Source organism: Magnolia sinica, chromosome 11, assembly GCF_029962835.1.
Source record: "Magnolia sinica isolate HGM2019 chromosome 11, MsV1, whole genome shotgun sequence".
Lineage (NCBI taxonomy): Eukaryota > Viridiplantae > Streptophyta > Magnoliopsida > Magnoliales > Magnoliaceae > Magnolia > Magnolia sinica.
In genome coordinates this window covers 68,106,762-68,122,269 of record NC_080583.1, presented here as the reverse complement: position 1 = coordinate 68,122,269, position 15,508 = coordinate 68,106,762, and the positions used below count along the sequence as shown (strand labels likewise).

Genomic DNA, 15,508 nt, shown 5'->3' with positions numbered 1-15,508 from the left:
GACTAAATGAAGCTCAAATTCAAACAGTAGGGATAGGCTCGAAGCTTGGCTCATATAAAGCTCCAACAAAGGTGTCGCATAAATTAGCCAATTTAAACTTGGGTCAAATTCGGTTAGGCTCGGCTTGTGCACAGCTCTAAATTGAATCCAAGCCCAAGTATTGCACGTAATGGGCCCCACTACCTGTGGGCCAGTTTGGCCAGTTGACACTTGACACCCTTGATCCTATGCAAGTGGGCCAGGACAGATTTGGGCCTGGGCTAAACCAACAAGGGCTGGACATATTCATGATTTGGAGAATGATAACTGATTCTGCTGGGCCTGATCACCATTGCGAAGGCCCGATATGATATGCCATCGGTTGGGCTTTATGATGGCTTGTGGGTCAGGGCCCATGCCTAACTATCTAGATGGCAGTCCCGCCTAGTTGGGTTAGATAGTTTGGATGGGCCAGACCTGAGTGCAGGGATTTCACTCATGAGCTGGGATTTGATTGGGCCCATCACCACCTGATCAGCAGGGCTGTATCCGAATCTAGACCCGAGTTAGGGAATCTGTTTCGACATGTCGGGTTTGGAAACGTGTCGGGCTGCAACTTGGGTTGGTTCGGGTTGTTAGGATCCGAATTTATTGTTTTAATCCAGAACCGATTAAATTGGGCCGAGAACTCGGGTACCAAGGACCCGGGTTAGCCTCCTATCTACCAAATGACTAAACTACCATCCGATTTCAAATGACCAAAATACCTTCCCAACCATTAGACCTCTGAAAAGGAGTCCCTGCGCAGAGAGTGAAGTAGCAATGGCGCCTCTGAAAGCCATAGGCGCGGCTGCTGCAGCAATTTCCATGTCTATACTATCCATCTACCTCTGCAAATCTCTCTACAATCTGTCAATGAGAAAATTCCAAAGACCCATCTCAAAAACAAAAGTTAGAAAAGGCCTGATTGACTCCATCGGCAATACCCCTTTGATCAGAATTAATAGCCTTTCAGATGCCACTGGCTGTGAAGTAAGTTTTCTTTTCAAAAAATAATAAAAAGAAAAGAAAAGAAAAAATCAGTTTTTTTATATCTTTCTTTTTTTTCCCTTCAATGGATTCTGAAATTTCATGGGCTGTCGCTTAATTCAATACCCACAAGAAGAAAATTGGAAAAATAGAGTTTGGTTGTTGGATTAACACTGAATTTCTGTGTATGTTCTTTCAGATTCTGGCAAAAGCCGAGTTCTTAAATCCCGGAGGCAGCATGAAAGATAGAGTGGCAGTTGAAATCATAGAAGGTGTAAATAACCCATTTCAGTTTTTTCATTAATTTTTTTTTTTTTTTTTGGAGATTTCCCCTTTTTTTTAAAGCCATTATAAGCAATGGTAAATGTGTTTGGATGCACTATCGAATTGAATTGTGATTTATTAGTATTGTAAAGTGGAAATAACCAAATTGTAATACATATATGTATTGAGACAAGCTTTGATATTCTGGCAGAGCGTGATGCTCCATACGCTTGGACGCATGCACAAACCATGGAGCCCGGTGCCTAAACTTTAGACATTGAAATAGTGGGCCCATCATAGATGGATCTTAAGGCAAAAATTACACTCAAACGTAGGATTCGAGAAGTCTGATTGGTTGACATCCAATGAATGGTTAAAGGAGAAAATAGTCAATGGTTTAAATCCAATCAATGCAATCGAGATTGCATGATCATTCTGATTTTGGGAATATGCCTTGGGCAGTTTAATTTGATTTACATGTTTGTCATGTGCACAATGTTTGTGTGCATGCGTATGGCAGACTCGGCCAGATTATTGAGTAATTCTTCATATGTAATGTCTTTTATTTGGTGTTTATTTTTTATATTGCTACCGTAATAGATACCAGAATTCTATGATAAAAATTCTAAATGGTGTGTTTGGATGTGGGATTAGACTGAATGCAATTATTGGCACATGAATGCATTGACTCTAGATACTGTACTGCTGGTAAGACAGGGACTATATATCTCCGAGCTTGACTTCGACCTACGATGATGTTAGCTGGGCTTTTTGTGGTATATGCTGGGTCAGATGAGGGTTTGGGTCTAGGTGGTATTAATGGATTGGGAAATGTATAAGTGTGGCCCACCTTTTGGCTTTGGTGTGTGGTTCTCTTAAACAATTCTTTCGTGGCTCAAGAGGATAGAGCCCGCCCCCCAACCAAATCAGTGGCTTAGAGGTTAGCATGCTAAGATTCAGATCTCCCACTTGCAGTTTGCAAATGATACTCTTACTTTGCAAGGCAGACATGAGGCAAGTTGATACTCTTCATAAGAATCAATATCCAAAAAAGTGAGCTTTTGGGGATCCATCTGAATGATGAAGAGGTGGCATCTTCTGGCAAGTTGGCCAAGCACTCATGGGATGCGGTGGTGGAAAGAATGATGTAAAACTGTCAGATAGGAAGAGCCATTATCTACCTATGGGGAGAAGGATTACTTTAATCAAGGTGGCCTTGGCTAGCATGCCTTATGTCACCCTTTCAATGCCCAATGAGTGTTACCAATGCTATGTTGCTATGAAAGGCTAAGAGCCAAGAAAAGAACTCAAATTTCTTGGTCCAAGTTGATGAGGAAGGTGAGGAGTTGAATGCGTTTCAAGGTCAAGTGGCAATGGAGGCCAAGCTAATTGAATGTGAATTCATGTACTTGGATGTACACATCAACGGGGAGCCTACTCAAGCTTTGGTAGAGACAAGGGAAATCCATACTCCATCTCATGAGAGGAGGCAAAATGACTTGGTCTGACATTGGGGAAGGGCTTGGTCAAGGTAAAGGTAGTTAACTTAGAGGCCAGGGCATGGAATTGGGCATGATCTTCTTGAGGGAGTGAAAGGCAATTCTAGTGGTGAGCATTATCCGTGCATGGTCCCTATGTTGTGCATGGGAAAGGCCCAAATTGGGACAACTTCGGCCTTACAGTTGATCAAGGGTGGCAAGGAGGATAAGACAACCCATTTGGCTGTGGAAGATCAAGGCAGCTCACTTGATTGTAATAGGAATGGGTTGGTGCATGACACAATGGAAGGAACCTAATTGGATTGGCTCATGAAGGTAGGATGACCCATTGTGGGGGTTCAATGACCCAACATGGAAGAACAACGATGAGAGGTCAATGCAATAGGTGGGGGAGATCATCACGTCATGTATCGGACATTTGCAGGAGGCTAAATTAGGGACTTTGCCAATTTTTGGAACTTTCGTATGCTAGAGGCTATGTACATAGCTTGTAGAGACCTCTAAAGTAGGCTAGAAGTATGTAGAGAAGTGTATTGTTCTCTGGAAATTCTGAACTTCTCTAATGGAGTCTTGTAAAAAGGGTTGTGTAATCATCTAGAGAAGTCCTAGACTATTTGTTGAGTTGGATGATTGCCACACGTCACATGCTAGCTATTCATGTAAAGTAGCTAGAAGGTTCATCTTATACCAATTAATTGGGTTGGCTGCATGAATATGGTTATGCCATTCCACTATATCAAGGGCCATACCTTCAGTAACCTAGCCTGACCTTCACTCTATAGCGAGAAGGTTCCTATCCATATATAAGTAAGGGTCCTCATTTATAACCAAACTCAAAAATATTAAAAAGTTTTAAGTTGGAGCTCTTGAGTAATCGAAGCATTCTTCACTTCCAGTCACTCTTGTGTGCTCTCACTTGGGTAGTGGGCTGCCTTGTTCCCAAAGGGAGTGTGTACAAGTGTCGCAAGGTCTACACTCAGGGAAGCATTTAGGCCGTGACACCTGGCTACACCGGCCTTTTGTGGTTTGTATGATGTAACTAATGTATCGGCTATTGGGTTTCTATCTTTTGTTTATGAGTCTTTTGATGTTTAATAATTAATAATTAAGAAGTTCTGAATGCTTTGACAATCTAGATTTTAGGTCATTGTTAAAAGTGTCTCAATTTTGGTGGAGAAATACATGTATATTAAGGGACCAATTTAGAATGATTGGAGTGAATTGCACTGATTTTGATCCCATATAAGTTGAAGGAATTGAGTTTTAGTGCCTTGATCTGTACCCGCAACATGTCTGATAAAATCTGCCACCATTGTTGGGCAAGAAGAGCTCCATTCCTTTTGAGTACCTATGAGCCCTCTTTTGGATGCCAAGGCTACTATCCTTAGGCCTTCAAAAGAGCCACCAAATTTGAGTTCTCATTTTCTCCTCACTGCCTGAAAGATAGTTTCTCCACCTCTTTTCCCTAAAGAGTTGCGAATCTTGTGAATCTTGTATGGGATCTTAAGCACGGTATAATGGGGATGTTCCTCAACAAACTTGATGAGGATTCTCCTATAGAGAAGAAGATAAGCCTACCCCTGAGGCCCGAGCCCATTGCTTTAATGTCTGTTGTAGGGCCCATTTGTTATTTGAAATGGTTTTTGCACAGTTGTTATACACCACCAAAATGGATTTAATTCAATCAGTGTCAGTTCATATATATAGTAGCCATCCGAGACCTACAATTGGATATGAAAGTGTAAGGTAGTTCCTGTATTTCTTTTTAAGAAGCCCATACATGCACTTTGTGCATCAATGGATGGAATTTTTTTATTAAAACATATTTGTTATGTAAGAGCCTTGGTTGGTTAGATTGCATTCCTGATTTCCAATTGTAGGATCTATAAATATTTCTTCCACGGGTTGCTTCCTGCAAAAATGCTTTTGACATTTATCTATATTTTGTGGCGAGACTCTTACATGTTATTAGTTAACTTTTGGCATGCTAGAGAGAGGCACGCCACCTTTCGTTGGCATTGTTGTGGGTTTCCATGGGAGAAGCCATTCGAATCCTCTTCTCCTATGTCTGTGAGGTCCTAGCTGCTCATCAGGTGGGCCCTACAATGCATGTGTCGTGGCTCGAAAGTCAGGCTGGTCAGTTCACTAGGCAAACTGCCAAATGTGGACCACTGATTAAACTTTTTTTTAGGGTAACGAAAGTTTTATTTAAAAAATAAAAAATAAAAAATAAAAAAGAAGAGGAAGCAAGGAGTCATCCCAAATACAAAGAAGTACCTTGAGAATCCCTAAAAACAGCCCCATGGTTGATCTCAAAGACCTTAGATGCACAAGCCCATTTAAGCACAAGATGCTTTGGCTTTGAGAAAAATAACATGAGGACATGTTTGTCTCGGAAAGTATGATTGTTGGGTTCAAGCCACACTGCCAAAACACTACAAGCATAGATAACCACCAAATGATTAGACTCCTTTTGCTGACCTCCCTCCCTCCATGCCAGGTCCCTAAAGATTGTGGCATCACCACATCCGGACCACAAAGCTCGATCCATAATGATGGACAATGCCTATAAGACAAGTGAAGTCTTCACTCTCATCTCGGTCAATTTTTTGTGGAACATTGGAGCCTAAACCACGTCCTCACCTGAAATAGATACATATCGAGATATGGGGCTATCTCCCTCAACTATGTCATCTCCATACCTAAATCACACAGATTTTTTATTTTTATTTTTTGAAAGATGAAATTTTTATTGATAGAAAACAAAAGGGAACAAAAAACTAAAACTAAAACTAAAACAGGAAAAGAACAAGAGAAAGCAGAAACTAAAAAAGAACACAAAACTACTCTACAACAAATGCAATCCCCCATAGAACCGAAGTTAAGGCGCCCAATCTTTGAAGAAAATTACAACTCTCAAAAAAAAAAAAAAACCCGTTGCAGAAACCAAAGTATTTCAGAAGCATTGATTATTTCTTTTAGCCCAAACTGCCCATAGGACAGCCATGAGGACAATTCACTACTGTTTTTTTTTCCCCAAAACTCCTCCTGAGTCTGCCTGCCAACCATAGAACAAGTCATCTATCGAGATCGGCATCACCCAGGAAATACCCACCAACCTTAGAATACTCCACTAGATGTTGGAAGTAAAAAAGGCAGTGTATGAATAGGTGATCGACAGATTCCTCTGCCTGAAGACAAAGGAAACATGCATTCGGTTTATGCATTCCTCTTATCCTCAAATTGTCAACTGTTAGAATTCTTTTTCATCCCACGAGCCAACCAAACGCCACAACCTTAGGAGGCACTCCATAGAACCATACTGAACTGGTGTGGCAGCCTGAGGAGAAAGATGAAGCTGAGAGAGACTTGTAAAAAGATCACACCAAAAATAGAGGAGGCACTCCGTAAAATCATATCGAACCGGTCTGGTAGCATGAGGAGAAAACTAAAGCTAAGAGAGACTTGTAAAAAGATCGCACTGAAACAACCTTAAACCCGTCAGTGACCAACGAAGAGTCTTCCAGAGCCGAAGATATAGGCAAGGTTACCCCCCGCAAATTGGAAAGGAGGGAAGTAAACTCCTCTAGCTCAAAATCTTAAAAAAAAAAAAAAAAAATTCTATGGAAGGGAGGAATCTAGATTCCTTGAACTCCATCGAGACAGAAACAGTCTGACTAGAGAGTTTGGGTCTGAACATAATGCAAACAACGCTAGATAAGATTCAGCTAGAGTACGATCACCACTCCAAATATCCAGCCAAAATCTGATTTTGGAACCCTTACCCAATGAAAAAGAAATTCTTTCAAACATAGCCGGGGCGGATCTAGCTATTCCTCTCCACAAGAATGACGCACAGTAAATGGAGGAATTCCTAGTCCACCACCGAAGACTAGAGCAACCATATTTCACAGATATAATTTAATGCCACGGGCTATCTTCTTCATTCCCAAACCTCCAAACCCATTTGCCCAACAGGGCTTCATTAACCATAAGGAGGTCCTTGATGTTAGCTCCCCCTTCCTCATAAGAATCACACGGATATGACCTTCCCCCCACCACCGATCTATCCAAAACCAAACTTTGGAACAAGTTGGTCAATTTTTTAACCATCCATTTTTTTAGATGGCCCACCTAACGATTGGACTTGCTGATTTTCAGGCAAGAGCTGATAGATGGTGGGGCCTATGAGGTAAACGACCTGGATCTTGCTAGCATGTGTTGGCACACGAGGGGACAGGTAGATTCAGATTGCTTAATCATCACATTTCACACTGAATGAGTCCTTTTTTGTCTTCCATTTCGGCGATCGAATTATTGTTTTTCAGCCATTGTGCATATCACTTTCACGTATTTTATCATGGAAGGTATTACGTTTTGCATGTACAAGATGTTGAAGAAGCTTACATGCTGCACTATTGAAGTGGCATGGTGGAGACCCTATGTTCATATGTTGTTCTTGGTTTTCTTAGCTTTCCAGCACGTTACTCTATATAGGCTTTGGAGTCTGCAAGTCATGTTCGAGGTGTAGTGACTGAGGGGAGCACTGGAAGCACTGCCATTAGCCTTGCTACGGTGGCTCCTGCTTATGGATGCAAATGTCATGTAGTTATACCCGATGATGCTGCCATTGAGAAGGTATGTATAAATCTATTCTCATTCTAATGTCTCTCATGGCCATGATTCCATTCTGGGCCTCTTTTTTTTCTTTTCTTTTTTTTGCTTGAGGTAATATCAAGAGGTATCATGCAATGTTTGTGCAGAAAATTTTTCCACTACTGTTTATTTTTCCTGTTTGTGCATGCAGGCCCATGCTTCGGTGATCCAAAATTTGATGTAATGGGTCTCATTGTGGATGGGCCATGTGCCAACATTCCCCCAGAGTGGAAAATTCCTAACCATTCGATAGGTGGTCAACAAATGTCCCGTTGAAAAAGAAAATACGTCAAAGGTTCACAGTCAACTAAAAAGAGGCCAAATATTCTATAGTTAGGATCTTGTAATCTTGAGGATTTTTGGTGCATGGATCATGATGAGGCCTATCATATCAATGGTTTGGATCACTAAATCATGGGCCCCACTTGTATGACTGAAACTTTAATGGTATTGTTGAAACTTTACGCGCAAGCCTTGCATCGTCATCGTCTTAGCCTCTATCTTAACAGCTTGGGGTTGACTAACCTCATCATCATCATCATCATCATCATCATCATCATCTAGGATGTTACTTCTAATAATCAATACTAGTGGGCAATGTTGTCAAAATCATTATAGTGTGGCAAATCATATAGGGATTGAATTGTATCAAATTGCAAATTTTAAGGTTTTTTTGTAATTTTCTTAAAAATTGAAAAAATATGAAAAATATAAACAAGTAGATAAAAATTTAAAACTCATTAATTATCCTTTTGCCATTAATATTTCACCAAGCAATACCATGTCATGATAGTGTTAAAGGATTCTTATCTTTCCTTCTTTTTTTTTTCTTTTTTTTTTGGTCTTTCAAGAAATTTCCTTTAATAATTTATATTCTTGTTACCTTTCTCGAATGTAGAATCACATTGGAAAAGCGGCATTTGATACTGTAGACCAACAAAAAAAAAAAAAAGATATTTTGATTTCTAAACATCATCCCACAAAATGTGTAACTCAACATATGATTGTAACCATTCATAAAAACATTCCAAATAAGTCATACATCAAGTTGACTAGTTAAGAAGTAAGAAATCATATAAAAAAAAGTTTCATGATTTAACGTTGAAGACGATATATATAATTTAATCTCTTATAAAGAACAGATAAAATAATTTATCTTTTATAAATGATTCTTAAAGTCCCACCAATTTAAAAAAATGAAATGAAAGCCAAGTGAAGCTTAAAATAGAAGAGGACAAGTATAATTTGAATCGTAAATCAGGATTTGAATAATAAATCATAGAATAGTAGGATTCATATAAAAAGGGATTTAAGGTGGGATTTAACTGTTTTTCTTAAGATTCGGCTCACATCGCATATTGTAAATCGTAAAACGTGGGATTTTGACAACACTGCTGGTCGATTTCTTCTCCTGCTCAAATTGCATATTATAAATCAGAAAACGTAGGATTTTGACCACACTGCTGGTCGATTTCTTCTTATCCTTCCCTTTCTCCTTCTCTTTGTACTTCTCCTTCTTCTCTTTTAACTTATAAATGCTTTCTTTGCCACAATTAATGCATCCAAGCTGGCATCTTTCATTGTGAAACAAATAGTTCATCCACTGTGTTCTTTTTAAGATAATCCTGGTTAATGGATACTTGTCTTTTCGAGAAATGGCACATTTGCTGCATTATGTTGAAGATGGAGATGTATAAAGGGCAGCGATCTCAGCTTCATGGAACTTTAGAATGTTCTATTGTGCTATTAATTGGCCCAAGCTGTATATATGGGGCCTACCTTTTGTGATCTGACCCGTTCATATTTTGGCCCCTTGGTGGATGGGTGATAACCAGAAGTGTCCTCCATAAGATGGTCTAAGCCATCCAATTGGACAGCCCTCGTGGGTTAAATGTGGACCATTGATTTGCCCATAGAGGTTTTGACATATAGCACCCTAACGTTTTGTCCGGAAACCAAAAAAAGGTTCCATTTTGTGTTTTTCCAAATATCACCTTTCATTTTCCAAATACAGTATTAAAATAAAAAAATAAATAAATAAATAAATAACCTGCTTGTCAAAAATATTTTAGACAAAAACCTAACCATGGTTAGCTAATTTTTTTTAAAGAAATAACAACATTACCCCTCTCCCAAAGCTAACCCCAACCTCTCTTCTCGCTCTCCTCTCAAACCCTAAGCCTAACGCTATCCCCTCCCAACTCAAGGGCAAAAAGGTCTTTTTCTGTGGTTAACTATCAACAATATGCCTATGACATGATTCTGTCACGTTTTCTCGATGATGTTGTGGTCTGAAAATGGATAACAGGAGGGATTATCCGGGAAAACAAATAGGGGAGGGTGTTATTTGTCTTTGGGCATAATGGGTGGATGCTATATGTCAAAACCCCTTGTCCATATTCACTTCTTGCTGGGATCATCTGACGGGGGAGATATTGGGGCATGGTCTGTTGAATGATGGGGCCTAACAGAGGAATGGCTTAGGCTACCCTAAGGTGGACCCCACCTTTACCATTGCTGGTCTACAGTAACTCTTTATTCACTCTATTTACTTCTTCTCTGTTACTTTGATTGCCACCCTCTCAATTTCAAATACTCGAAGCTCTTGGAGCTACTGTAGAAAGAGTAAGACCCATTTCAATTACACACAGAGATCACTTTGTCAATATTGCAAGGAGAAGGGCATCTGAGTTTATCAAATTAGCATCAAGACAGCGAGAAGCCGAATGCTCGGAACATATCAACGGTCATGTTTCGGAAAAAGGAGACCACCCATGTGCTAAAGATTGTAAAGGTAGTTTCTTTGCTGATCAGTTTGAAAACCTAGCTAACTTCCATGCTCACTATGAAGGCACCGGCCCCGAGATCTGGGAACAAACTGGTTGCTACTTTCACACTTTTGTCGCGGCTGCAGGTACAGGTGGGACCCTCGCAAGTGTTTCGCGGTTTCTCCAGGTTCATTCATTTTCCTTCATTGTATTTTGTTCCAACCATTTGATTGGAATAGTAGAATGTTAATTGTTAAATGCCAAACACAACCATTCATTAGGTGAGCCCATTTGTAAAGACCTAGTTCAATAATCAGTCCAGTCCACGGATTAGGTGGGCCAAATGTGTAATTTGAATGTGGACTGTTGGGTACTCCTTTTCTTTACTGTCCATTTCTTGTACATTTGTGGCCCACTTGATAAGTGAACGGGCCTACCTTTTGATCTACCACACATTTACCATGGGGCATGGTTTTAAGACTGGGACGAGTCTCATGCAATTCATTTGAGTCATCTTGGATTCAATACACCCAGTCATGTTCAATCGCATGTACACACCCCCGCCACCCCTGATTCAGGTGAGTCATGAATCAAACCAACTGGTCTGAGTTGCTAAGTCTAAAAACATGCCGTGGGGCCCACCTAATGAATGGTTTGGATCTTGTCGAAGTGTCAGGTGTTTGTAGTTGGTGTTTTCAAATGGGTGTTTGGAACGTGCTAGTAGCATTCATATTTCAACTTCAAATAAATCATTATTATACATCCCCACAGGAATGGAAACCTAATATCAAGTGCTTCCCAATCAACCCACCCAGTTTGGGTCTCTTCAACAAGGTGACACGAAGGGTGATGTACACACGGGAGGAGGCCAAGGGTCGAAGGTTGAAGAACCCATTCGACACCATAACCGAAGGGATCGGAATCCACAGGCTTACCAAGAATTTCATGATGGCAGAATTGGATGGAGTTTTCAGGGGTACAGACATGGAGGCTGTTGAAATGTCTACGTCAGTTTTCTTTGCCATGGTTAGGGCTCATTTGGCTGCACCAAATATCATGAAATTTCATGATTAATCAGTCTAATTTGGTACAGAGTTTCATTATATTTCATTAAATTTGCAACAACAACCAAACACACCCTAAAAATAATCATAACACCAGTTATAAAGCTATCGGAATCCATGTCATCTTACGGAACAAAAAGCACGGATAAAAATAGCGGCTGTTATTTTTAGAATAACACCTATTGTTTTTAAAACTACAGCCACTACTCACACATATGGCTGTCAGTGGGACAGGTTTGGGTCAGATACTGGTGTAGCAGTATCCATGTCTAAGTGAATCAGATTTGGGTCCCGTCGGGTTTGCATATGGTACCATATATCAGGGTTGTCAATGGGTACCTGATGTACCCAATCCGATTTTAATAGGTCCGAGTGCCATTTATTAGACCCGTTAAGAAATCGGGTTGGATTCGAGTCTCACCTTTTAGACCCAGTTTAAAACTCAGGTCTAGTAAGGTTCGGGTTGGTCCATGTGATGAACCCAGTTAGAGATGGGTCCGGTTCAGGTCCATTTGGTTTTAATATTAAGGATCAGATACTTCAGATATCAGGGTGTCCAGCTATAAATTGACAGCTCTACTTACATAAGGCATCAAATATAATGGTTTCCATCACGGAATGTAATTCCATTTTAAGAAAAAACATGGCTGTTATTTAGAGACTTCTGACTGTTATTCCGGGTGTGTTTGGTTGCACTAAATGCACCTGAATTCATTAAAAATATGAATATATTAAAATAACAATTCAAGGGAATGGCTATCTATGTCCGCCCTCTTGATGGATGCACCTTTCCTCATGTCTCCATTTTCCAGTCACACAACTGAAATTACAATTATACAACTATGAGATCATAATGCCGCCTTTCAAACCTTTCATTGCTGCTCTATCCTTGTAGCCTCAACTGATTTGTTTTTCTTTCATCTGTAATTTGTCACCAGGTTTCTTTTGAGGAATGACGGGCTATTCATCAGGAGTTCTTCAGCCATGAACTGCGTTGGAGCCGTGAGGGTTGCAGAGTCATTAGGCCCCGGGCACACCATCGTGGGATGAGGCATTTGAGTAAGTTCCACAATCCTCAGTGCCTGTCTGACCTTGACTTGACACCAACTGCAATTGGTTTGGAGTTCTTGGGAACTGCTTGAAATGCGGCCACTCAGTTGTTGGTATGGTTCTACACATCTACCAGATCTGACTCAACTCGGCGGAGTTTTCTCAGTTTTGGGCTTTCAATTCCAGCAAGCTGGGATCAGGATTCAGCAATCCAGACCATTGGCCTGTTGGACGCTAGAATGGATGAACCGTGTGGCCCAAAATTCCCCTCAACAGGCCAGCCCCAACATTTCAATTTGTGTCCTGGTAATTGACGATTCTGAAGAGGACTGCAGCAGTGGTCCATGTTCAACTGAAATAGGCGCTAGATCGGCAGCTAGGATCTTTTTGCATGGTTCATCTAGGGTGGGGCAACAAACCAATGGTCTGGATTACTGAACTAAGGGCCCCAGATGTCAGAACTGAAAACCTGAGCATAAGTCTCAGTTTTAGGATCTTATAATTCCTTGTTTGGCACACCCAATATATATACAATTTTGTAACAATGAGATCTGAGTAAAACAGAATGCACCCCAACTATCTTTCACAGGAATTGGATGGCATGGAAAGGTGATCATTAACTTAGTTCATGTGATTGGACCGTACTGTCGTGTTTAGATGTGATATTGAAGGATTGCAATAACTAGTCTGGTAAAGTTGAAAGAGCCAAATTGCGATTTCCTTGCATGGCATTCCCAGACTCCAAATTCTTATTTACTTTCAACTCCGACTTGAAGTCACCAATTTTCAACATTTTCCCTTGATTAAGCTGAACATTTGCAATTATTCAGTTTGTGCATCTGAACGCAATCAATCTCCATTCCAATGGAATTGCAATTATTCAATTCGATAAAGATGGGCTAGCCACAAAAATGCAATTACTATTGTCACAAATCCCACTTGTGATATGTGGAATTTCAGTTGAGAGGAATGATTGTCATGGTAACATCTTGTCGTATCCTCTATAATTTCAGTTGAATGAATTGCGATTGTGTTGGGTTTCTACTCATGGCTTAGTGGTAGACTCACAAGAGTTTCAAGACAAGGTCGTGGGTTTGAGTAGGCATTGTGGTTTGTGTGGGAGTGAGGGTGTGTGCGTTAAAAAAAAGAAGATGAAAGAAAAAAGGAATTGCAATCTTGTTCATAAAACATCCAAATGTCAAATAACCACTTGTTCTTAAAGCTCGAGCTGTTAGAGGATGCACGTGCAACGGTGGAGGCAGGCCTGATTTTCCTAGGCCCCGTGGGAGAATATATTACGGAGGCATATTTGTTGCTCCCAAGATTCAAACACATGACCTTCCACTTTGATACCATATCCAATAATAATGCAGGACAATTAACCACTTACTCTAAAAGCTCAAACTGTTAGAGTATGGCGAATTAATCCATTTATCTCATGGCCCAGGCCCCACATCGCATGGGTTAGGACCTCGGCTGAATCCCCTTCGTGGGCCCCAATTCACATGGGCCGCCCACCCCGAGCATACCCCACTAGAGCCCAGTGTGAAATGCGCATTAATCACCTCTAGTGAGGAGTCCTGTGCCCCTGCATCTCACAGGGGACCTCACTTGAGCCCGGTGTGAAAATGCCCTTGTATTAATCACTCTCGGTGAGGAGTCTCGAACACGAGACCTCCTACTCTGATACCAATTTGATGCAAGACAATTAACCACTTGCTCTAAAAGCTCGAATTGTTAGAGTATGGCGAATTAATCCATTTATCTCATAGCCTAGGCCCCACATCGCATAGGTTAGGACCTCGACCGAACCCCCTTCGTAGGCCCCAATTCACATGGACTGCCCACCCCGAGTGTGTCGCCGCATCTCATGGGTTACCCCACTAGAGCCCAGTGTGAAATGCGCATTAATCATCCCTGATGAAGAGTCTTGAACACGAGACTTCCCCCATGAGCCTCAAATCTCATGGGTCACCCACCCCGAGTGTGCCCCTGCATCCCATAAGCGACCCCACTCGAGCCCAGTGTGAAAATGCCCCTGCATTAAATAATCACTTACTCTAAAAGCTCCAACCATTAGAGGATTGTGTATCCATGTATGTCAAGGGACTTTAACAAATCTTTTGGACTCCACTTTGATGGTCTTGGATGCCAATAAACTGGTCGTCTAGGCTAGCTGTGTTGTTTTTAATACAAACATTTAGATGATAGGGGACTAGAATGTGTTCCCATTAGCATGAGAGTGGCTAATGCATTATGGAGTTTCGGATGTGAGGATTTTAAGAAGCTTTGATGATCAAGCCTGGATTGGCTGATTCAGTACCGACACATTTACTCTTGGTGTGGATGCGGTAGGGAGATGCCATGGTATTTAGAGCGGTGGTGGATCCTATTAGAATTTGATTTTCTCATTCTCAACCTTATATCTTCTAGCTGCGCATAGAGATAAGAACTGTTTGTTGTAATTGCTCCTATAGATAACAATTATTTGTTGTAACTGTTCCTAGAGATAGGGATTAATATCTCTATAGGTTATACACATGATATGGAGAAATACTATCACTGTTTTCTTTCTTTTTCAGATGGTATCATATCACACTATGCTGTGTTCTTCATATGTATATTTTTTTCATGGAACCATTTGTCAATTTTTTAATAAGCATTCTTAGAAAATCTCTTGCATCCCGTATTGCCAGGCATATCTAGAGTGGGAATCAGCAATGAAGGAGCGTTTCAGATACTAAGAATAGAAAGCTTATGCTGTCGAGCTACCATTCTTTTGTGCTGCTGCACGTTTACCACTGAACCGAAATCCATCCATCTCATTGAGATTTTTAACTTCCAAGAACAAAGCATTTGGAAGCAAATATTCATCAGCACTGCCCTCATAGATCTTTTTATCTTTTCTTACCAAAATGATCTCTTCATCTTCCAACGAGAGCTACAATGACCCATTCAATTTTCACTCTTCTTACAAAGAGAGCTACAATGCTCTCTCTACCCCAACCCGAGGGTTTGTGGTCATGTTGCAACACAATGGTCCACGTTTGGCTACTTAATGTCATAACCAAGGATCTTCCCTAGCTATCTACTCAGACACTGTAGCTGTTGTTTGTACTGACGCTCATGAACGGTGTTCACAAGGTAATACTGCACGAGTTTTACCCTGTCTAATGCGACATCATCAACCATTCTACAT

At 40.7% G+C, this 15,508-nt stretch overlaps 1 pseudogene; it reads left to right on the top strand.

The window, feature by feature from the left end:
• The first annotated feature begins 764 nt into the window (after window positions 1–764).
• LOC131219287 (cysteine synthase 2-like) lies at window positions 765–12,901 on the top strand (annotated as a pseudogene).
• The last annotated feature ends 2,607 nt before the right edge of the window (window positions 12,902–15,508 follow it).